Here is a 16,526-nt window from a genome sequence, read left to right as displayed (position 1 = left end):
AAAGCTGAAGCAGAATCAGAAGTTATTGGCTTGAGCGTGTGTTCCCTATGTATGACAAAGCAGTACTCACGTCCCAGTCCAGGGATCTCCAAAGACACCCCTCTCTCTGACCAAAATAGTCCATGAAATAAAGTCTGAAGAGAAAGAGCCACATTGCTTAAGCACTGATCAAGAAAACCTTTGTCCTTATCTCCCTCCTCGGGCTGCTCCCTAAGCCAATTTTCCCATTTCTGGTACTTAAGTTGCAAGGTTTGTGTGTGTTGGGGCAGGAGAGAAAGTTTTGAAATGATTCAAATTTGATTTAGATTAGACTGGATATTTTTACACCTGAAAATAATACTGTTCTAATACTCCAAAGTGACCACAAAAGCCACAGGGAACTTTCTGAGACATTTTTCAAACGAGTAGAAAGAACATCTAAGAGGGGATTTCTAAAAGTAGAGAAAAGGAGCCTAATTCTTGATTGTACTCCACCAGATATAGCCTGTTCAATATATACGTGCAGGACACACATATACGTATCTCCATATTCTCACAGTGTTGCATTCATTCTAGGTGGACAAGATATCTTTAGGCCCTTTTGTCTATGTGTCATAGCAAATAGTGAAATGGAGTTGTATGGACTTTCCAATCACAGAATGCGGGGCAGTGGCAGAGCCAAGGAACACGGCCCAAGACTATGACTAACAGTTCACAGCTAGAGTATGCAACCCTATGGTTTGGAACGCTCTCCAGGGCTGTTAATATTTTCAGTGACTCTCATAACTGACTGCTTAGTTCACATTATGTGATTAAAGATCTTCACTCTCCTGGGAGACCTCAGATCTTTTAGTAAGAGTCATTTTGGTAAATGAAAACACTCAGTAAACAAAATGGCTCTTGGAAAGAATAGGATATGCAGAAATGATTTTCCAAACTCGTATATTAAAATAAACAACACGTTAGCTGCAGAAAGCCAACTATTTACGTAGCAGACTCCAAGATGCCAGATTGGAGCAACAATATGGGTCAGTCCCTGAGAACCTGAACCCTTGCGTTCTGGTCATGTCAGGCCCAAGTTCAAGAGAAAGCTCATGTGCTGAAAGGCTTGGCATAACATCTTAGAGACCCAGAGCACGGAGGCCCTTTACACAAACAGAACAAATCCTTTTCAGTGCTTTTAGACCTTAACAAACATGAGGTGATGTATAAAACGTCGCTCCCCCCACCACACTGCCAGCCCCCACCCCGCGAACCCCTTGCACTCTTTTCAGCATTTCTTAAATGTGCCCCATTGAACAATCTGTATTCATTGTAACAAATACAATCTCATTGAATTAGATTCTGAAGAGACTTTCTAGGGAGAAAAAAGAGGACTGATCCTGTATTCTCTTTAGTTTAAACAAGGGACAGAGCCCCAGCAAATGAGAAATCTTGGGTGAGCTAAGTTCCCTGGAATGGGTAGGGAGGGAAGGAGTAGGGTGAGAATTGGATGGAACTTGCGCTGGGGAAGGAATCAGTTTCTAGAAAAATCAGTTTTTCAGGACTAGAGAAACAGAGCTGTTTTATGTTTGTGTGATTGTTAGTTATCACCGGGTATGTTTTCATTTTCCTATCACCATGTGATACATTTCCTTTTAATTTAAATTTCCTTGGGTGGAAGGTAGGGCTTGGAGTCCCCATCATCAGCATTATAAAGCGGGAGAGGAAAAACATGCCAGTAGCTATTTGCAGATGTAATAAAGATTTGACTAATGTGCATATTTATGGCTTGTGTTAGGTCACTGGGCATCACAGTCTGATAAAAGCTCTACTATCCCCCAGGCTCCTGCAATTCATGGCCTGGTATCATTGGGATTATCTATGTTCCTCTCATTACTCACCCATTGCTTTGGTTGTATTGGGAGTAAAAAATAATAAGCTGTAAGCTTCCCTGCTGCATAACCTAACAGAGCATCCTCCATTCCAAGCCCAATGTCAACAATACAAAGCAAATGAGGAGCGCGCCGACAGATTTCTCCTTCCTGCACGAGGCAGCTGACCTCTCTCCCCTCGAGCTGTCGACCCACACAAATGTTACATTTAGGAACTTGTCCTTGATTTTTAGGAGTTAAAAATCCCTAATAACTTAACAAGCAAAACATAGTTACCCTTGTAATGCATCAGCACACAAATTAGCTAGACAAATAAAAAGGATTAAAAAATTCTTGAAAATAGCACTTATCATCAGTCTCCCATTCAGAAATAATGAAGGAAGATGGTTTATACAGATTTAGTAATAAGACATGACATAAATGTAAATATAACATGTTACGACCTTTCTTCTGGTGAACAATAAGCATTTTGTTCATTCTTCAGAGCCTCTTTGTTTACAATGAGTGTGGTGATGAATCGAAGTGATGACATCAATTAAATCACAAGTTTATATTATTTTCAAACAGACAAAACGCAGATATTTTAAGGCAGGTAGCAAAAATGATGAGTTACTGTCTATTCTTGGTCTCTAAATGAGTTATACATATTCAAAAAAAGAACATTAAGGATGCCCCACAAAGCCAGGATCGTATATTACTTTTACTCTGAACAAAGATAACATTTGTAGAATCCCATTAGCAATAAATCTTTTAGATTCTTTTCACTTAAAATCTTATGATCCCAAAGGGGAGAAGAGATAATCAGTAAATAGAACTCTGATATCTGTCAGGAATTTGCCTGAATTAGAGCTGAACTAACTTGACAGAGAGATTGAGAAAAAAATTACCTTTAATATTCTGGTGAATCTGTCTGAATTTTTCTTTAAACATATCACTAAAATGGAAACAAAAACACAAAATACGTTGTTCATATCTCAACAACCCGGGATGTGTACTATATAATTACAGCAAATATCCTCAGAAGAAAGATATTCACAGACTATAGAAAAACCTTTGAAAATACTGAACTTTAATGTGTTTTTAGAGGTATTACATAATAAAGTACAGAAATTTCATATTATGTATTTCTCCTTTTAGTGATTTTAACATTAGAGAAAAAAATTATATGAAATTTGTTTTATAAATCCTCCCTTTTCTTAACTAACCAATGGATAGATCAGGAATTTTTTAAAAAAAGAAGAAGAGATGGAAGAAAGTCAAAAACATTCTGGAATACTGTATGTAATATACTCAGCAACACATAGTCATCATTGACTTTTTGGAGCAGTGTTGGGCGCTGATTTGGTTATAGAGGCCCTACGGATTGAATACCCATTTCCTAGTGTAGTAAAGTTTGGATCTTTTCACCTTATTTATCTGAAGAAAGGGATTCCCCAAAAGAATTTGGACTACATCAGGCAAGAGACTTTTCTAGAGACGAGGGTTGCTTCATTAAGATCTCTGCAGAACCCTCTTTGCTTTTCCCTTTAAAAGGTGCACTGCCCATGAACTTGAACTAAAGCATATCATGTTAACATCCTACGTGTCCCTGGAAATCATGACAGATGGTGAAACACGGCAGCTGCGGCACTACTGGTGGCAACATCAGGGAGCAATCCTTTCCCTCAAACCAGCAAGTAACTGGAAGCAGAAAAGACCCCATAGAGTAAAACTACTTAAAATTGAAACCAAAATTTCAGAGACAATAGCAGGAAAAGGGAAGTTTTGGTTGGGACTGTATCTAGAACTATAAAAGGAAAAAGTAGTGAACATATTTTCAAATACAATTTGCATTACAATAAAAACTGTTCTCTAATTCTTAGACTAGTGAAGAATTAACCAAATATTAGATTTTTGGATAATCTTTCCAACATAATTTTAGGATATCAAAGTCTGCATATTTGACTTTCAGTCATGCTGATAAGGATCAATCTTGCAAAGACATTCTATGGCTTTATTAATTTTCAAACAGGATTCCTAATCATTTGGTTTTCATATTGTTCTTTTCTGAATCTCATCTTTTTCATTTTTCCCTTTTTCAGTTGCTTGACCTTGATAGATCCACAGTGACTTGAGTAGATCTCTAATATCACCTTAGTTTTTCAATTTTAAATAATTTTTAAAAAATGTGTTTATTTATTTATTTGTCAAAGAGACAGAGTAAGAGCACAAGCAGGGAGAGTGGTAGGCAGAGGGAGAAGCAGTCTCCCTGCTGAGCAAGGAGCCAGATGTGAGATTCTGTCCTAGGACCCTGGATCAAGATGTGAGCCAAAGGCAGATGCTTAACTTAATAAGCCACTCAGGTGTCCCTCTAATATCACTTTAATAAACTTTATGCAATTTGAAGATTTTCAATTTAACTTTTTTTTTAAAGATGTTATTTATTTGTCTGTCAGAGGGAGAGAGAGAGAGAGAGTACACAGGCAGGGGGAGAAGGGCACAGAAGGAGAAGCAGGCTCCCCGCTGAGTAAGGAGCCCGATGTGGGACCTGATCCCAGGACCCTGGGATCATGACCTGAGCCGGAGGCATATGCTTAACCAACTGAGCCACCCAGGCGTCCCTCAATTTAACTTTTAAATTTGCATTCTATATGCATAGGAAGTTGTAGACATTAGATTCTCAACAGGATTATAACCTGTTGAGGTTATAATCAAGATATTGATTCTCTGGATTAAAATAGGTGCTATATTAATGGCAGAGGGGACTTTGAATTGGAACTAATCTTACAAATGGTCAGTTCACCACTGAAAATTTTTGTGCTATGACAATTTTTGATATCCATAGTTCATTCATTTTCTAAAGATTTAGTTATTTATTTGAGAGAGAGATAGAGTGTCAGAGGAAGGTGTGGGAGAGAGAGACAGAGAAACTCAAGCAGACTCCCCACTGAATACGGAGCCCAACACTGGTGTTGAGGGGCTCAATCTCATGACCCTGAGATCAGACCTGAGCTGAAACCAAGAATCAGGTGTTTAACTGACTGCCACTGAGGCATCGCCCAGTGAACAATTTCTTAACTGATGAGAATCACGAAATGAATATTCAGATGAGGAATCAGACACCTGTGTCCACTTGAGAATCTACAGGAGATCCAGAGAAAGCAATATAGGTGTTAATAATAGTGAAACCGCTAATTTTTTTGAAGTTGATCTATGTAATAAGCACTTAGCATGTATGGATTTGTGCTTCAGAATTCCTACTGCCATCTGTAAGAAGGAGGGGAAATTTGATTTCAGTTTACCTATTTTATAGGCTCTGGAAATGCAAAGATGGGTCATGTGTCTCTTTCCACAAGTAGCTCACATCTCCCAGCAGGAGAAACATGTGAACAGTCAAGTACAGTAGAGTGTAATTTAAAAACATTACTAATGGTTGTAATACATTTATGATGAGTCAGCACTAGATGCTTTACTTAGATAATTCCATTGAATCCCAACAGCATAGTTGCCGAAGCTAGACTCATACGCAGGTCTTCCTGAAGCCACAGCTATGTTCTTTACTCCCGTGCCCCCTGCTTCTTCCCAGTAAGTGCAAAGCAAAGGTTTATGCCCATGTGCTGTCAGAATATCCAAGAGGGGCCCTTCGCCTCATTTGAGGGTGCTTAGGAAAGCTTTCTTGGGGTGTTGCTGTGTGAACTAGAATGCTGGAAGACAAGCCCATAGTGCTTTGCTGAGACAGAGCAAAATGGAGATGCAGTGGAGGAATGGTCTGGGTTCTGGAAATTACTCTTTGTTTTCTTCAGTATTATAAGCACAGTTATAGTATAGACCATTTTACACTACATTACCTAGAATATAACAATGCAATTTCATTTACAATCGTGCTTAGTGTTCCTGACTAACACCAGAAAATTCCAAATAAAATCTTATGTCTAATCATCATCCTCATTTTTGTGTAAAAGATTTCAAAAGCCCGCAGCCTCAGGCAGTGTACTTAGGAGGGATTGTTACTCAACTGATCACCGCAGCTTCGGATTCCTTCTACAACGTATATTTACCCAGAAATGTCACATGGGATTTTGCATTTATATAATGCTTTTTAGGGCAATGAAAACCCAATAAAATCAGCCGGCTTATTTAATGTTCAAAGTGTTTAATAAGCTTTTTTTTTTTTTTTTGAATGAACCATTTAAATGAGTTTTTTTCTTTTTCCATTAATTAACTCACCAGTGCACCAAATACGTATCAGATAAATGAGTTGATAGGGTCCCCAGTTTAGTTGAAGATGCAATACGGAAAGCACTAATTAGGCAGGCAAGGGCTCCAGATAATTAAATAGTGATTAATAGATTTTTGTGCTACCAAAATTAAAAGTAACTAATTGGTTGAAAAAATATTTAAAATTGTGTGCTCGGTACTTACATGTTGAAAGTGATTCTGAGGGATACTAAGATTTTGTTGGTTTTGTTAAGAGTGAAGGTTTTAATTTTTTACTAGTTTTTTCTCCTTCTGATATCTTGTGTCAAAGTGTTCCCGTGTTAATAGTAGAATATAATGGAAGTTTATGCAATTAAATACAGCAAGAGAGTTTATAGACCATTTATCATTGGATAAGGGTCATATACTGTGAATTCAGAAAATAAAAGGGAATTCCATTTGTAGCCCACTCTTGCCTGAAGCTCACCTAATGAAATCTTTCTCACTCATAGAATTAACAGTGTATCCAGCCGAAAAGTATTTAACATTCTCCGTGCATACTAAGCATGCAAAACTAGAATAAAACCTTGCATACTTACAGGGGATTTTGGTTGCTTTTTCTTCAGCCCAAATTAGGCGGCTCTTGTTCATTTAGTGCATTTGAAAAGAGCTGAACTTTTAAAATTCTGAACTGTCAGTCGCCGTCATTTCATTTGACAGCTGACACTTTCAGAGTGAAGAACACACACATCATGGGAGTAGAGTGAAATGCTGCTAATAAATGCTATTGTTTTTCCTGATGGAAAAGGAGCACCTTAAACAACTGTTTGCAGATCCAGCGGGTTTGTTATGATGCAAAATGCATGTTTGACTGTCGCCATTTTTGTTTACTACCTGCAGAGCATAAAATTGCTGATTAAAAAATTGAGGAAACATAAGGCCAGATTCATTAAGAAAAGAAGCAGGCTTTTCTCCCCTCCACCCACCTTTACACCCCACTCTCCCATTTTAGTGTGATAAACATAGAGTCTTCCTTCATTAAGGCATGAAGCTAATAAATAATGTATGGTTCTGGAGATTAATTATAAGATTTCGGTGTTTATGGAAAATAAGAACTCTGACAATTTGTTTGTCTGCTTCTACTCTGCTTGCTAAATTGGGGAACTTAGGAAAATTGGCTCTGCCATTTTGGAATTTTATGGAAGATGATCCATGATAGTTTTAGAGGCTTTATAGTTTTGTTTTCTATCATTAAACTTGTGAGTGAGGCTAAAGTGTTTGTGGGTAAATTTGAAGGAGCTTCCTTCTGGATACAGAAAACCTCTGTGTATCTTCTAGGGCTATTGACCTGACCAAACTATATAGCATGACACATTATATTTTATTGAAGCCTTTGTTAAGATTAGTTAATAATCTTCTAGCAAGAAGATCATTCCCATCTTGTTTAGTATGCAATCTTTCCCCTACCATAAAGAAGGAGAGAGGAATGGCTTGAGAAAAAATGTGTTTGGTCTGTCTCATGGTCTATTATCACTCAAACACTTTTACTGCTAAAATATTTTATAAGTATTGCTATCAAACTTAATAATTGTCTTTGACTAAGTAACCTCAGTAAGATGTGTAATAGATTGAAATTAGGTCTGACTTAAATAATGAACTAGAAAGGTTATACAGTATGAGATGTGATGGTTAATTCTATGTCTTGATTTACCTGGGGTACCCAGGTATTTGGTCAAATATTATCCTGGGTGTATCTGTGAGGATGTTTTTGGATGAGATTAACATTTGAATCAGTAGACTGAGTAAAGCACATTATCTTCCCTATTGTGGGTGGGCCTCATTTAATCAGCTGAAGGCCTGGATGGAAAAAAGGTATGACTTCCTTTAAGTTAAGAGGGAACTCCCCCTGCCTGATTACTTGAATTGGGACATTGGTCTTTTTCTGCCTTTGCACTTGAAATGAAAACCAGCTCTTCTTATGTCTTAAGCCTGCAGGCTTCTGGACTAGATCCTGGTTCTCAGGCCTTTGAACTCCAGCTGGAACTACACCATTGCCTCTCCTGCTCTTTGGCTTCTAACTACAGATCTTGGGACTACTCAATCTCCATAATCACATGAGCCAATTCCTTATAATAAATCTCTTTCTATATACATATATTCTGTTTATTCTGTTTCTCTGGAGAACTATGATTAATTCATGGGGTTAAAATTCTGGAAAAAATATAGTAGTGAGAAAAGTTCAGGAGTGGATCATATTTCTTTTTTCTTTTTACATCATGACTTTGAGTTTTCAATGCCAATAATAGGAAAAGGAAGTTATTTTCAATATTGTTTCTTACTGATGAACTGACAGAGATAACTCACTTAACTGTCTAGACAGGAAACATACACACATAAATTGGAAAACATTAAAAATCTTATTACCACATGGCCTTGAACAATGCTAACATCTTATGCACATATTTATGTCATGTGTATACAAAGTGCAGTTGATTGAGAAAGTGTTCAATGGAGCATCCATAAATTAGTCCTACTGGTATTCTACATATAATTTTCTTGCTTCTCAGTGTATTTATAAATCAGGAAATGCTTTGGACTTTTATGGAAAAGTAACCTTTACATTCAAAGGACTGTATGTGCAGATATAAAGTACGTGATTTCCATGGTTTTCAGAGGAAAGCATGGAGAGTCTGTGCGCCCCACTGGGAACCTGAAAGCTCGCTCCTCTTGGAAAAGCCACTCCTCTGCTTTCTAGTTTCACTGCTCTGACCTCTCCTCCAGGTTTCCCTTAAAGTGTGTTCAAACTTGAGTCACCATCTCTACTGTTCGCTTACTCACCTTCTCAAAACCAACAGATCAGAAGTCAATGGGTGCTTTTTAAAACTCATGACTGTCATCGGACGTATGATTCCCAAGATGGCTGTGGCAAATAACCAGTCTTTTGGATGGATAATATCCAGAATGTTATGCTGTGGCTAAGATTTTACCGGAGTTGCCCGTTATGCCCACAAATAAGCTGTTTGCTTGGTTTGTCATTCCCTTCCGAAGGTACTTAGGAGGGGCGGAAGCCTAGAGTGAGCAGTTAAGTTCCTCCTTGTGAGAGCACAAGTGAATTAAAGTTCCAGTGACTCAAGTCTCAGAGGCAATTACAAAGGTTTTCAGTAGTTAAACCAAGGTAACTTGCAAAGAGCCCAATTCCATTGCTGACTTGATCTTTAAATCAATATGTTTCCACAGACATTATATATGATAGCGTATGTAGGCTGGGAAACAAGGAACTGAGGCCTCGGAACAGATTTAAGGGGGAAAAAGTGAGTCTTTATATGAGGTTGGATTTTCAAGTATTATCTAGGGCAAAAGTTTTTTAAAATCTTAAATTACCTGTCACTCTCTGGCAGAGAACAGTTCCAGAGACTCGGGTTGGCTCTTACGGAGTCACTCCACATAATGTCAGAGACCCCTGAAAGGGTACTTTGAAAGATATATTGCAAATTGTTATGCAATTCCCTACTCCTCTGGCCAGGAGAATTAGGAATTTGGGAGGTTTTTTATGTGGGGTAGGGGAAAGAGAGGGTAAAGAATTGACATGGAAATTTATTTTTAAGGACACTAAAACCTGGGCAGTTTTTACTGCATAGCCACAGGATACTGGCTAAAATAATTTGAAAGAAGGCAGTGGAGGGACTGAGCTAATGGCTACAGAGACTAGGTTCTGGAAAAACCCTTTCAGTACAATTTAAGTGGAGGAGGACCTCATGGGTATGACTATCACATGGCTGGGTCACAAAGCAAAGCCAGTTAATAGTGCCCTCTGAGCCATGACTCGGACAGAAGGCCCATTTTATGGATTGCAGTTGAGTCAACGTCTTTTTAAATGTTTCATGTGCCTAAAACCTTGGGCTTTGGAGAGAGACAAGCTTGAGTTCAAATCCTAGCTCCTTGGCTACTAGCAGGATGCCCTGAGAAATGGACTAAATCTTTTTAGGCTCCTTTTTTTTTTTTTCTTAAAGATTCTATTTATTTATTTGACAGAGAGAGAGAGAGATCACAAGTGGGCAGAGAGGCAGGCAGAGAGAGGGGGGGGGATGCAGGCTCCCTACCGAGCAGAGAGCCCTATGAGGGGCTTGATCCCAGGACCCTGAGATCATGACCTGAGCCCAAGACAGAGGCTTAACCTACTTAACCACCCAGGCACCCCTAGGCTCCATTTCTTCCCCTGCTAAATGGGTTTCATAATAGTTACCCACCTCATATTGAAGGAGATTCTAGATGGAACCTGCTTAGCAGAGGTCCTGGCACTTAGCAGGTGCACCATGGAGTTGAGCTGATTAATTACTTACAGAAACTATGAAAGCCAATATCATTAGGGCAATGTAATGCAAAGTAGGTAGAATAAGGCAGCCCCAGAAATCTGAATTGGCTTCATGCAACTGAAACAGTACTGGTAGTACAATGAGTTTGAAAGAAAGAAAAAGTTTCATCTTTAGTTTTAACAGCAGTGAAAACACTGCAAGGGGGCCACTTTCTAAATGCTTTCTCACAGTGGCAGCTAAGATATTACAATTAAAAATGGACAAACGTAAACTATTGCATCTTCTTGGATAGGACTGATTCACTGAGTGTTCCTCTACTGTGAGCGTGTCTTGCAATCTTGATACACTTAAACAACATTGATAACAATACTTGAAAATAAGACATTCCCCAGTGACTTTAGGTGGTGAGAATGAATCTTTTGTGAGTGAAAGAACGATAAGGATGTTATAGCTCTCTTCCATTCACAAAGCGTGGTGTCCGGGGGGGGGGGGGGGGATACCCAAATATCAGAAACATATGGTTTTAAAATTCTGTGCCTGAGCCTGCAACATTCACAGAGTTTTATGTAAAGAGATAAAAATCTGCGCGAGGACTGTCACAAGTTGTTTGGGTGAACAGAACCACCGTTGCTAAACCACTGTTGATATTCTTAAAGGGGTTGCAATGAGAACCACCTGTAAGCCCGACAGGTTTGGGAATGGTGAAAATTATCAAGGGATCCAGGTCAAAATAATGTAAATAAGATGGGTAAAGAGAGGTTGATTAGTATCAGTGAGTCACAGGGTGACGAAAACCTCAAGGATGAAGAATGCAGCAATAGGTGTGACTTCTTCCAGAAGCGTGGCAAGAGTAGGTTTCTGAGGGATGAGAATATCACTCAGTGGTATTCTGGAGAATTGGGATTCCTGAATCCATGCACTTTCCATATTATTTAGCCTATTATGCTAGGCATAAAGTGGTCGGGAGACTTCACAGCTTCAGAAAACATATACAGCATTGAGAAACAGATTAACCAGATTTGGAGGTGAAGAACTTTCTGGAAAAGATACTTGGAAGTCTCCTTGCTATCTTGTTGGAGCAGGGCCAGTTGAGGTGGGTGATACAAATTTATCAGTTGTTTTATACTTGCTAGGTGAATTCCCAAATCTTATCTCGTTTGACCCTCATGCCATAGGCACCGTGAAGGAAGTCTTGATCAGTAAAAAATCTTCATGAGCTATGTTGTTCTAGATGAAATTGATGAAGCATAGTGAAAATAAAGATACCTAGAGATCAAATGAATTAAATTTGAATCTCTTCTGAGCATTTGAGTCTCAAAGATTCTGGTCTCATTCTTTGCAGACTCACATTAGTATATTTTCTAGATATTTATTAAATGGTTGAAGCACCAAGGCTGTTTATATGGTGGTGGTGGTAGAGAATTCCTAACCAAAGAGTTCCTAACCAAAGAGTTTTAGAGAGGAGAGGAGAAATGCGTGTTAATAATTAACCTTAAAACTGGATGGAGAAGGAAGGATCAAGCACACAAACTCTGTAAGCAATGGCCTGGTCCTGCTACTTATTAGGTGGATAAAATCAGGGAAAATTCTTTTACTTCTTGAAACCTCAGTCTCCTCCTTGGTAAAGGAGCACCTATAACATGTCTAAAGCACTTACCGTAATGCCTAGTGTATACTGAGTATTCAAACATGGGAGCTTTCATTAATCATTATAAGCTATGTGTTATGTTTAGGGGCATTATGGAAGACTTGATGGCATGTTACTTGATCTGATTTTTCAAAGACTGAGATTTCAACCTTAGAAAGTAGGGTGGTATAGTTAATGAAAACAAAGGGAAACAAATGAAAAAAAGGTCTTATACTTTGCTGTTAAAAAACTTCTTTGCTGTTAAAAAAAATTCTATTTGTTAAAAAACTTGGTTCATTCTCCTATTTCTGGTCAGTTTTTATTGGCTTTCTATTATTTGTCAGGCACTGGGTATGTGACTTAGCCTGTGTGGGCCCCAGTCTCTGGATCAGAAAGTTGAAATAAAGAGCGTATCTATTTTTCATGGTTGGTGCTATGAGGAAGAAATGTAGCAATGTTTGAAGGAAGCATTGTTTTGATCTGAAAATTATTGCTGCTATTGCGATTATTATATCAAGGTGAACAGAAAGGATAGGAAAGTGCTGAGAGGCTGGCAAGAATTAAAGACACGGCACACCAAAAGGTAGCTATGACAGGAATGTCCAGGTATAGAAGGAACTACTTTGATGGAGTAATCTATGGAGGGCCTGAATGCTGGGCTGAGGGTTTGGGCTTTACTTCGTGCACAACAGATAATCAGTGAAGGTTTTGAAAGAGTATTACATGTTCTGGAAAGATTATCCTATACCCTATATTGCAATGGCCTGGGAAAGCACCCATTTGTTACATTATTAGTGAGGAGAACATAAAATCCTTAAAGCACTGGTTACCATCCCCACCCCCACCGCCCCGCTTTTCCTGGCTCTGGTCTATGTCATTCTCTGACTATCCTTCAATAATTATCAGCTTGAGGTGTCTATAAAAATCTTCTATGGAAATTTGGAAATGTATGGATGTCAAGGCTTTGCTCCAGACTATTGAATTAGCATAGGGATGGTAGGGCCAAAGCTATGCATTTGAAAAGTCATTACAGGTGATTCTGATGTCCAGACAGGACTGAAAGCTTTCTTTGGAACTTTTTCTCTACTCAGTAGCTCCTTATAAGTTAGTGAGGAGGGTCTCGAAGTTATAAGAAATATCCATATGTTATGGTGGTCTATGGTCAAGATTTCAGTGAAAATAAGAAAGAGAGGAATTTTGCCACTTGGTCCTGGCTCAGGGAAACCAACAGCAGGGCACTGGGCAGTATGGGACAAAGAGACCACAGCATGCGTGGATGCCCAGGTGACTGGATCATAGTTCAGAGGGAGGAGGGTGACTGGGGATTATGGAGTTGAGTAAACAACAGGGTTCCAGGGATTTCTTCTCATGTTGTACCATGAATATGACTCAGCTACTTTCCCAGGCCCTGCTATTTCTGTGTGTGAATTTTAACACCAGCTTTTATTACCAATTCACTGATTCTGTTTTACACCCTCAATGGAAATTCCAGAAATAGAGACAATTGAATTGGTCCAGTTACTCCTGTTGGATGATTTGCCTTTGGTCGGGAGCTTTCTCTTTGGTCAAGCCAGTCATGATTGGGAAGCAGGCTCTCATAGCGTGGGATGTGTGAAAGAATTTCTGCAAAGGGGCCTGTGCTTCCCAAGAGATGGCTGTTAAGTAACATTATTTAGGGCTCACCTTTGCACGTGTACGGACTAATTCAATTTTCATAACGTATATAATTTGCATTTTAAATTTACTTAACAAATAACAAAGCTTCCTATAAATGTACCTTTATATAAACATTTATAAATATTTGTAGCAAATAATCATACCAGACACTCTCCTAAGCCCTTTGTAATTATTGACTCATTTAATGAGAACTTACAAGGTAGTCACCATTATCTTTTCATTTTATGAAAGATACGAGTCTGTGACTCAGAGACAGAGTCATAGACTCATAGACTCAACACTTTGTCAGAGGTCCTATGGTGAAGACTGGCAACACTCAGAGTTGAACCCAGGTATTCTGGGCACGTGTTTACCTGTTGTGCCTCTTTTGGAATCTGTTTCTTTACAAGGATAACCCAAGGTACTGAAATATGTTTGACCTATGGTGCATCCTGAGCTGATCTATATAGTGACATGAGGATGGACAGGTAGGATGGGACCTGCTTCTCAATGAATTCTGGTCTTCTAGGTCTGCATCTGGTGCTCTCCTCCACCAAACCATTTTCCCTTTAAAGTTCTATGTATCTGGCATGAGGTGCTCAACAAAACTCTATTAAAGAATTGTGGTATGAGTAAATGAATGAATGAATGAATGAACACATATATAAGGGAGTAAGATTTCCAAAAAAATGAAGAATAATTGTTGGATTTTGGAGGAAAATGGAAAGAATTTTTGGCTGAATGGAAAATCATGTGACTAAGGATCCCAGTGTTAAGAAAGAATACGGACTTTGTCTCCTATCTCCGGAAACTCCAGTGAGACGGAACAAAGCGTTTTCAAGATTTTGCTCCGAATCTTCTTAGTTTGTAGAATGTGAGCAATTTGATACCCCAGAATTTAGGAAATTGTTGCTGCTTTTCCAGCAAAACTGTAACGAGACTCAGTTATCACTTAGTATTTTGTAGTGAGTCTAAAAAGAACAAAAGGAGAACAAGTAAAATCTTACCAACTTGCAACACAAGGCATGTTGGCTTTGGATAGGGTTTTTATTTCATGCATTTCTTTAAGGGAAAAATATACTGACCAAAAAGAAAACTCAGAGGCTCGTTTGGAATATGTTCTTCAAAAACACATTATGAAGAAAATGTATTTTTAGTTATCGAGCAAGGCAAGGATGACGTTATCGGTGGAAATGGGATGCATACCCTGAAGAGGGAGACCGGGGACAGTGACAGCCCAGTTCTGTGACCTCACTGTGGAGGGAGCAGCAGACAGCGGAGGGAGACTACCAGCTGCCTATGTGCAATCAACAAGCTCAAGGGACTAAGAGGAAGTTTGATGCCAAATTAAACCTGCCTATGAACCTTATTTGTTTCCTTGTAGTGAAGGGGAGACGCTGCCATTCAAACAGACGAGCTGCATAAAGCAGGCTATGTACAAACTGGAATCGGGGTCTCCAATCAGAAAAGGTTTTTGTGTCTGTTCCCATTGAGAACTTGGTTTAGACAAGCTCTGTTACAGTAAGTACGTTGGTTCTAATCAGGGAGGGAAACCCTAAGAAATGGTCACACAAAATATTTGGACAATGTCACATGATGCTTGAAGATTATGCCCCAGTTTTAAATGAGAGAAAGAGGATGATTTACCATCAAGAACTACTTGTGATGTTTCTTCATTTCTGGTGCCATCTTATGAATACAATATATAGGGTACGAAGATACTCATGTAACAGGCTTATGTTACAGAATTCCCTATATTGTTTACATTCTTATTCTCTTTCAATAAGTCAACTTTTACTTTTAATTCTGTGAAATCATCTCATTTCGATTTACTTACACACATTTCTTGCAAGGAAATCAATTCATTCTGGATATCCCTTTACTGTTGTACAAAACCCCTCCCCATTGCTTTTTTCCTTTCAATTTCCTTTCTTTTCCCCAACCCACTAACCAACTGTGGCCAAGATGTGGACTATAACAGAATGGAAATATGCAATGAATCTGATTTGTAATTGAAATTCTAAAGAGATGCATGTACTGATAACTTTTTTTTTTTTTTTTTAGCAAGATGGTAATGGTAATAATAAAATGTACCTTGAGTATAGGAAAGTACTAGAGGAATAGAAATTTACTGGAATGTCTTAAAACCTATCTTTTGAAATTAATTCATATAGAAAATAGATTTCTATTTGATTCTATTTTCTATTATTTCAATAGATTGACTTATTTATGTTACATTTTGTAAGGCTACCATGCTCATTATTTATATCATTCTTACAGTTTTCCATACCAGGAAAACTGGTTATCTGTTTTGTGTTTTGTTTTCCTTTTTTTAAGATTTTTTTTTTTATTTATTTGAGAGAGAGAGACATAGAGAGCATGAGCGGGGGTAGGCACAGAGTGAGAGAGTTAGCAGACTCCCCACTGAGCAGGGAGTCTGACCTAGGACTCCATCCCAGGACCCTGAGATCATGACCTGAGCCAAAGTCAGAAGCCCAACTGGCTAAGCCATCCAGATGCTCTGAGGAAAGGAACACTAGTTTTTCTCACCACTTTAAGGCTGCGAAGTAGAAGCAGAAAGAAATAAAATGATATGCTTAAGTTATGAGGCAAAAAAAAGAAAAAAAATTATTTTGGTCAACTTAGTATAAAGTGATTGTCATAGACCAGTTTCTCATATCAAGTCCCTATTCTCTAATAAATTTATTAATTTATTAAATTATTTCCTCATTGATGATTTATGAATCATTTTGTAAGATGAAGCTAATTTTCACTTTTCAGTAGTCATCTTTAGATGACTTTAGTTAAGTCCCCAAATCTAGAAGTGATGTTAATGGAAGGTGGCATGAGGAAGACATTTGGGTGTCTGACTCTCTTACTTTTGGAAATTTGGTGAACTTC

The 16,526-nt window shown here is 38.4% G+C and overlaps 1 long non-coding RNA gene across 1 annotated transcript in view; it reads left to right on the top strand.

Moving 5' to 3' along the window:
* LOC131998787 (uncharacterized) overlaps nucleotides 1-15,087 on the top strand; it is a 54,382-nt gene extending 39,295 nt beyond the window's left edge. Inside the window, exon 3 of the long non-coding RNA XR_009398863.1 lies at nucleotides 15,010-15,087. This is a non-coding gene — a long non-coding RNA (uncharacterized LOC131998787). The remainder of the gene's footprint in view (nucleotides 1-15,009) is intronic.
* Nucleotides 15,088-16,526: the final 1,439 nt, after the last annotated feature.

The sequence above is a fragment of the Mustela nigripes genome, chromosome 13 (assembly GCF_022355385.1).
Source record: "Mustela nigripes isolate SB6536 chromosome 13, MUSNIG.SB6536, whole genome shotgun sequence".
Taxonomy (NCBI): Eukaryota; Metazoa; Chordata; class Mammalia; order Carnivora; family Mustelidae; genus Mustela; species Mustela nigripes.
The sequence above is the reverse complement of the archived record's forward strand: the minus strand, read 5'-3'. Positions and strand labels throughout refer to the sequence as shown.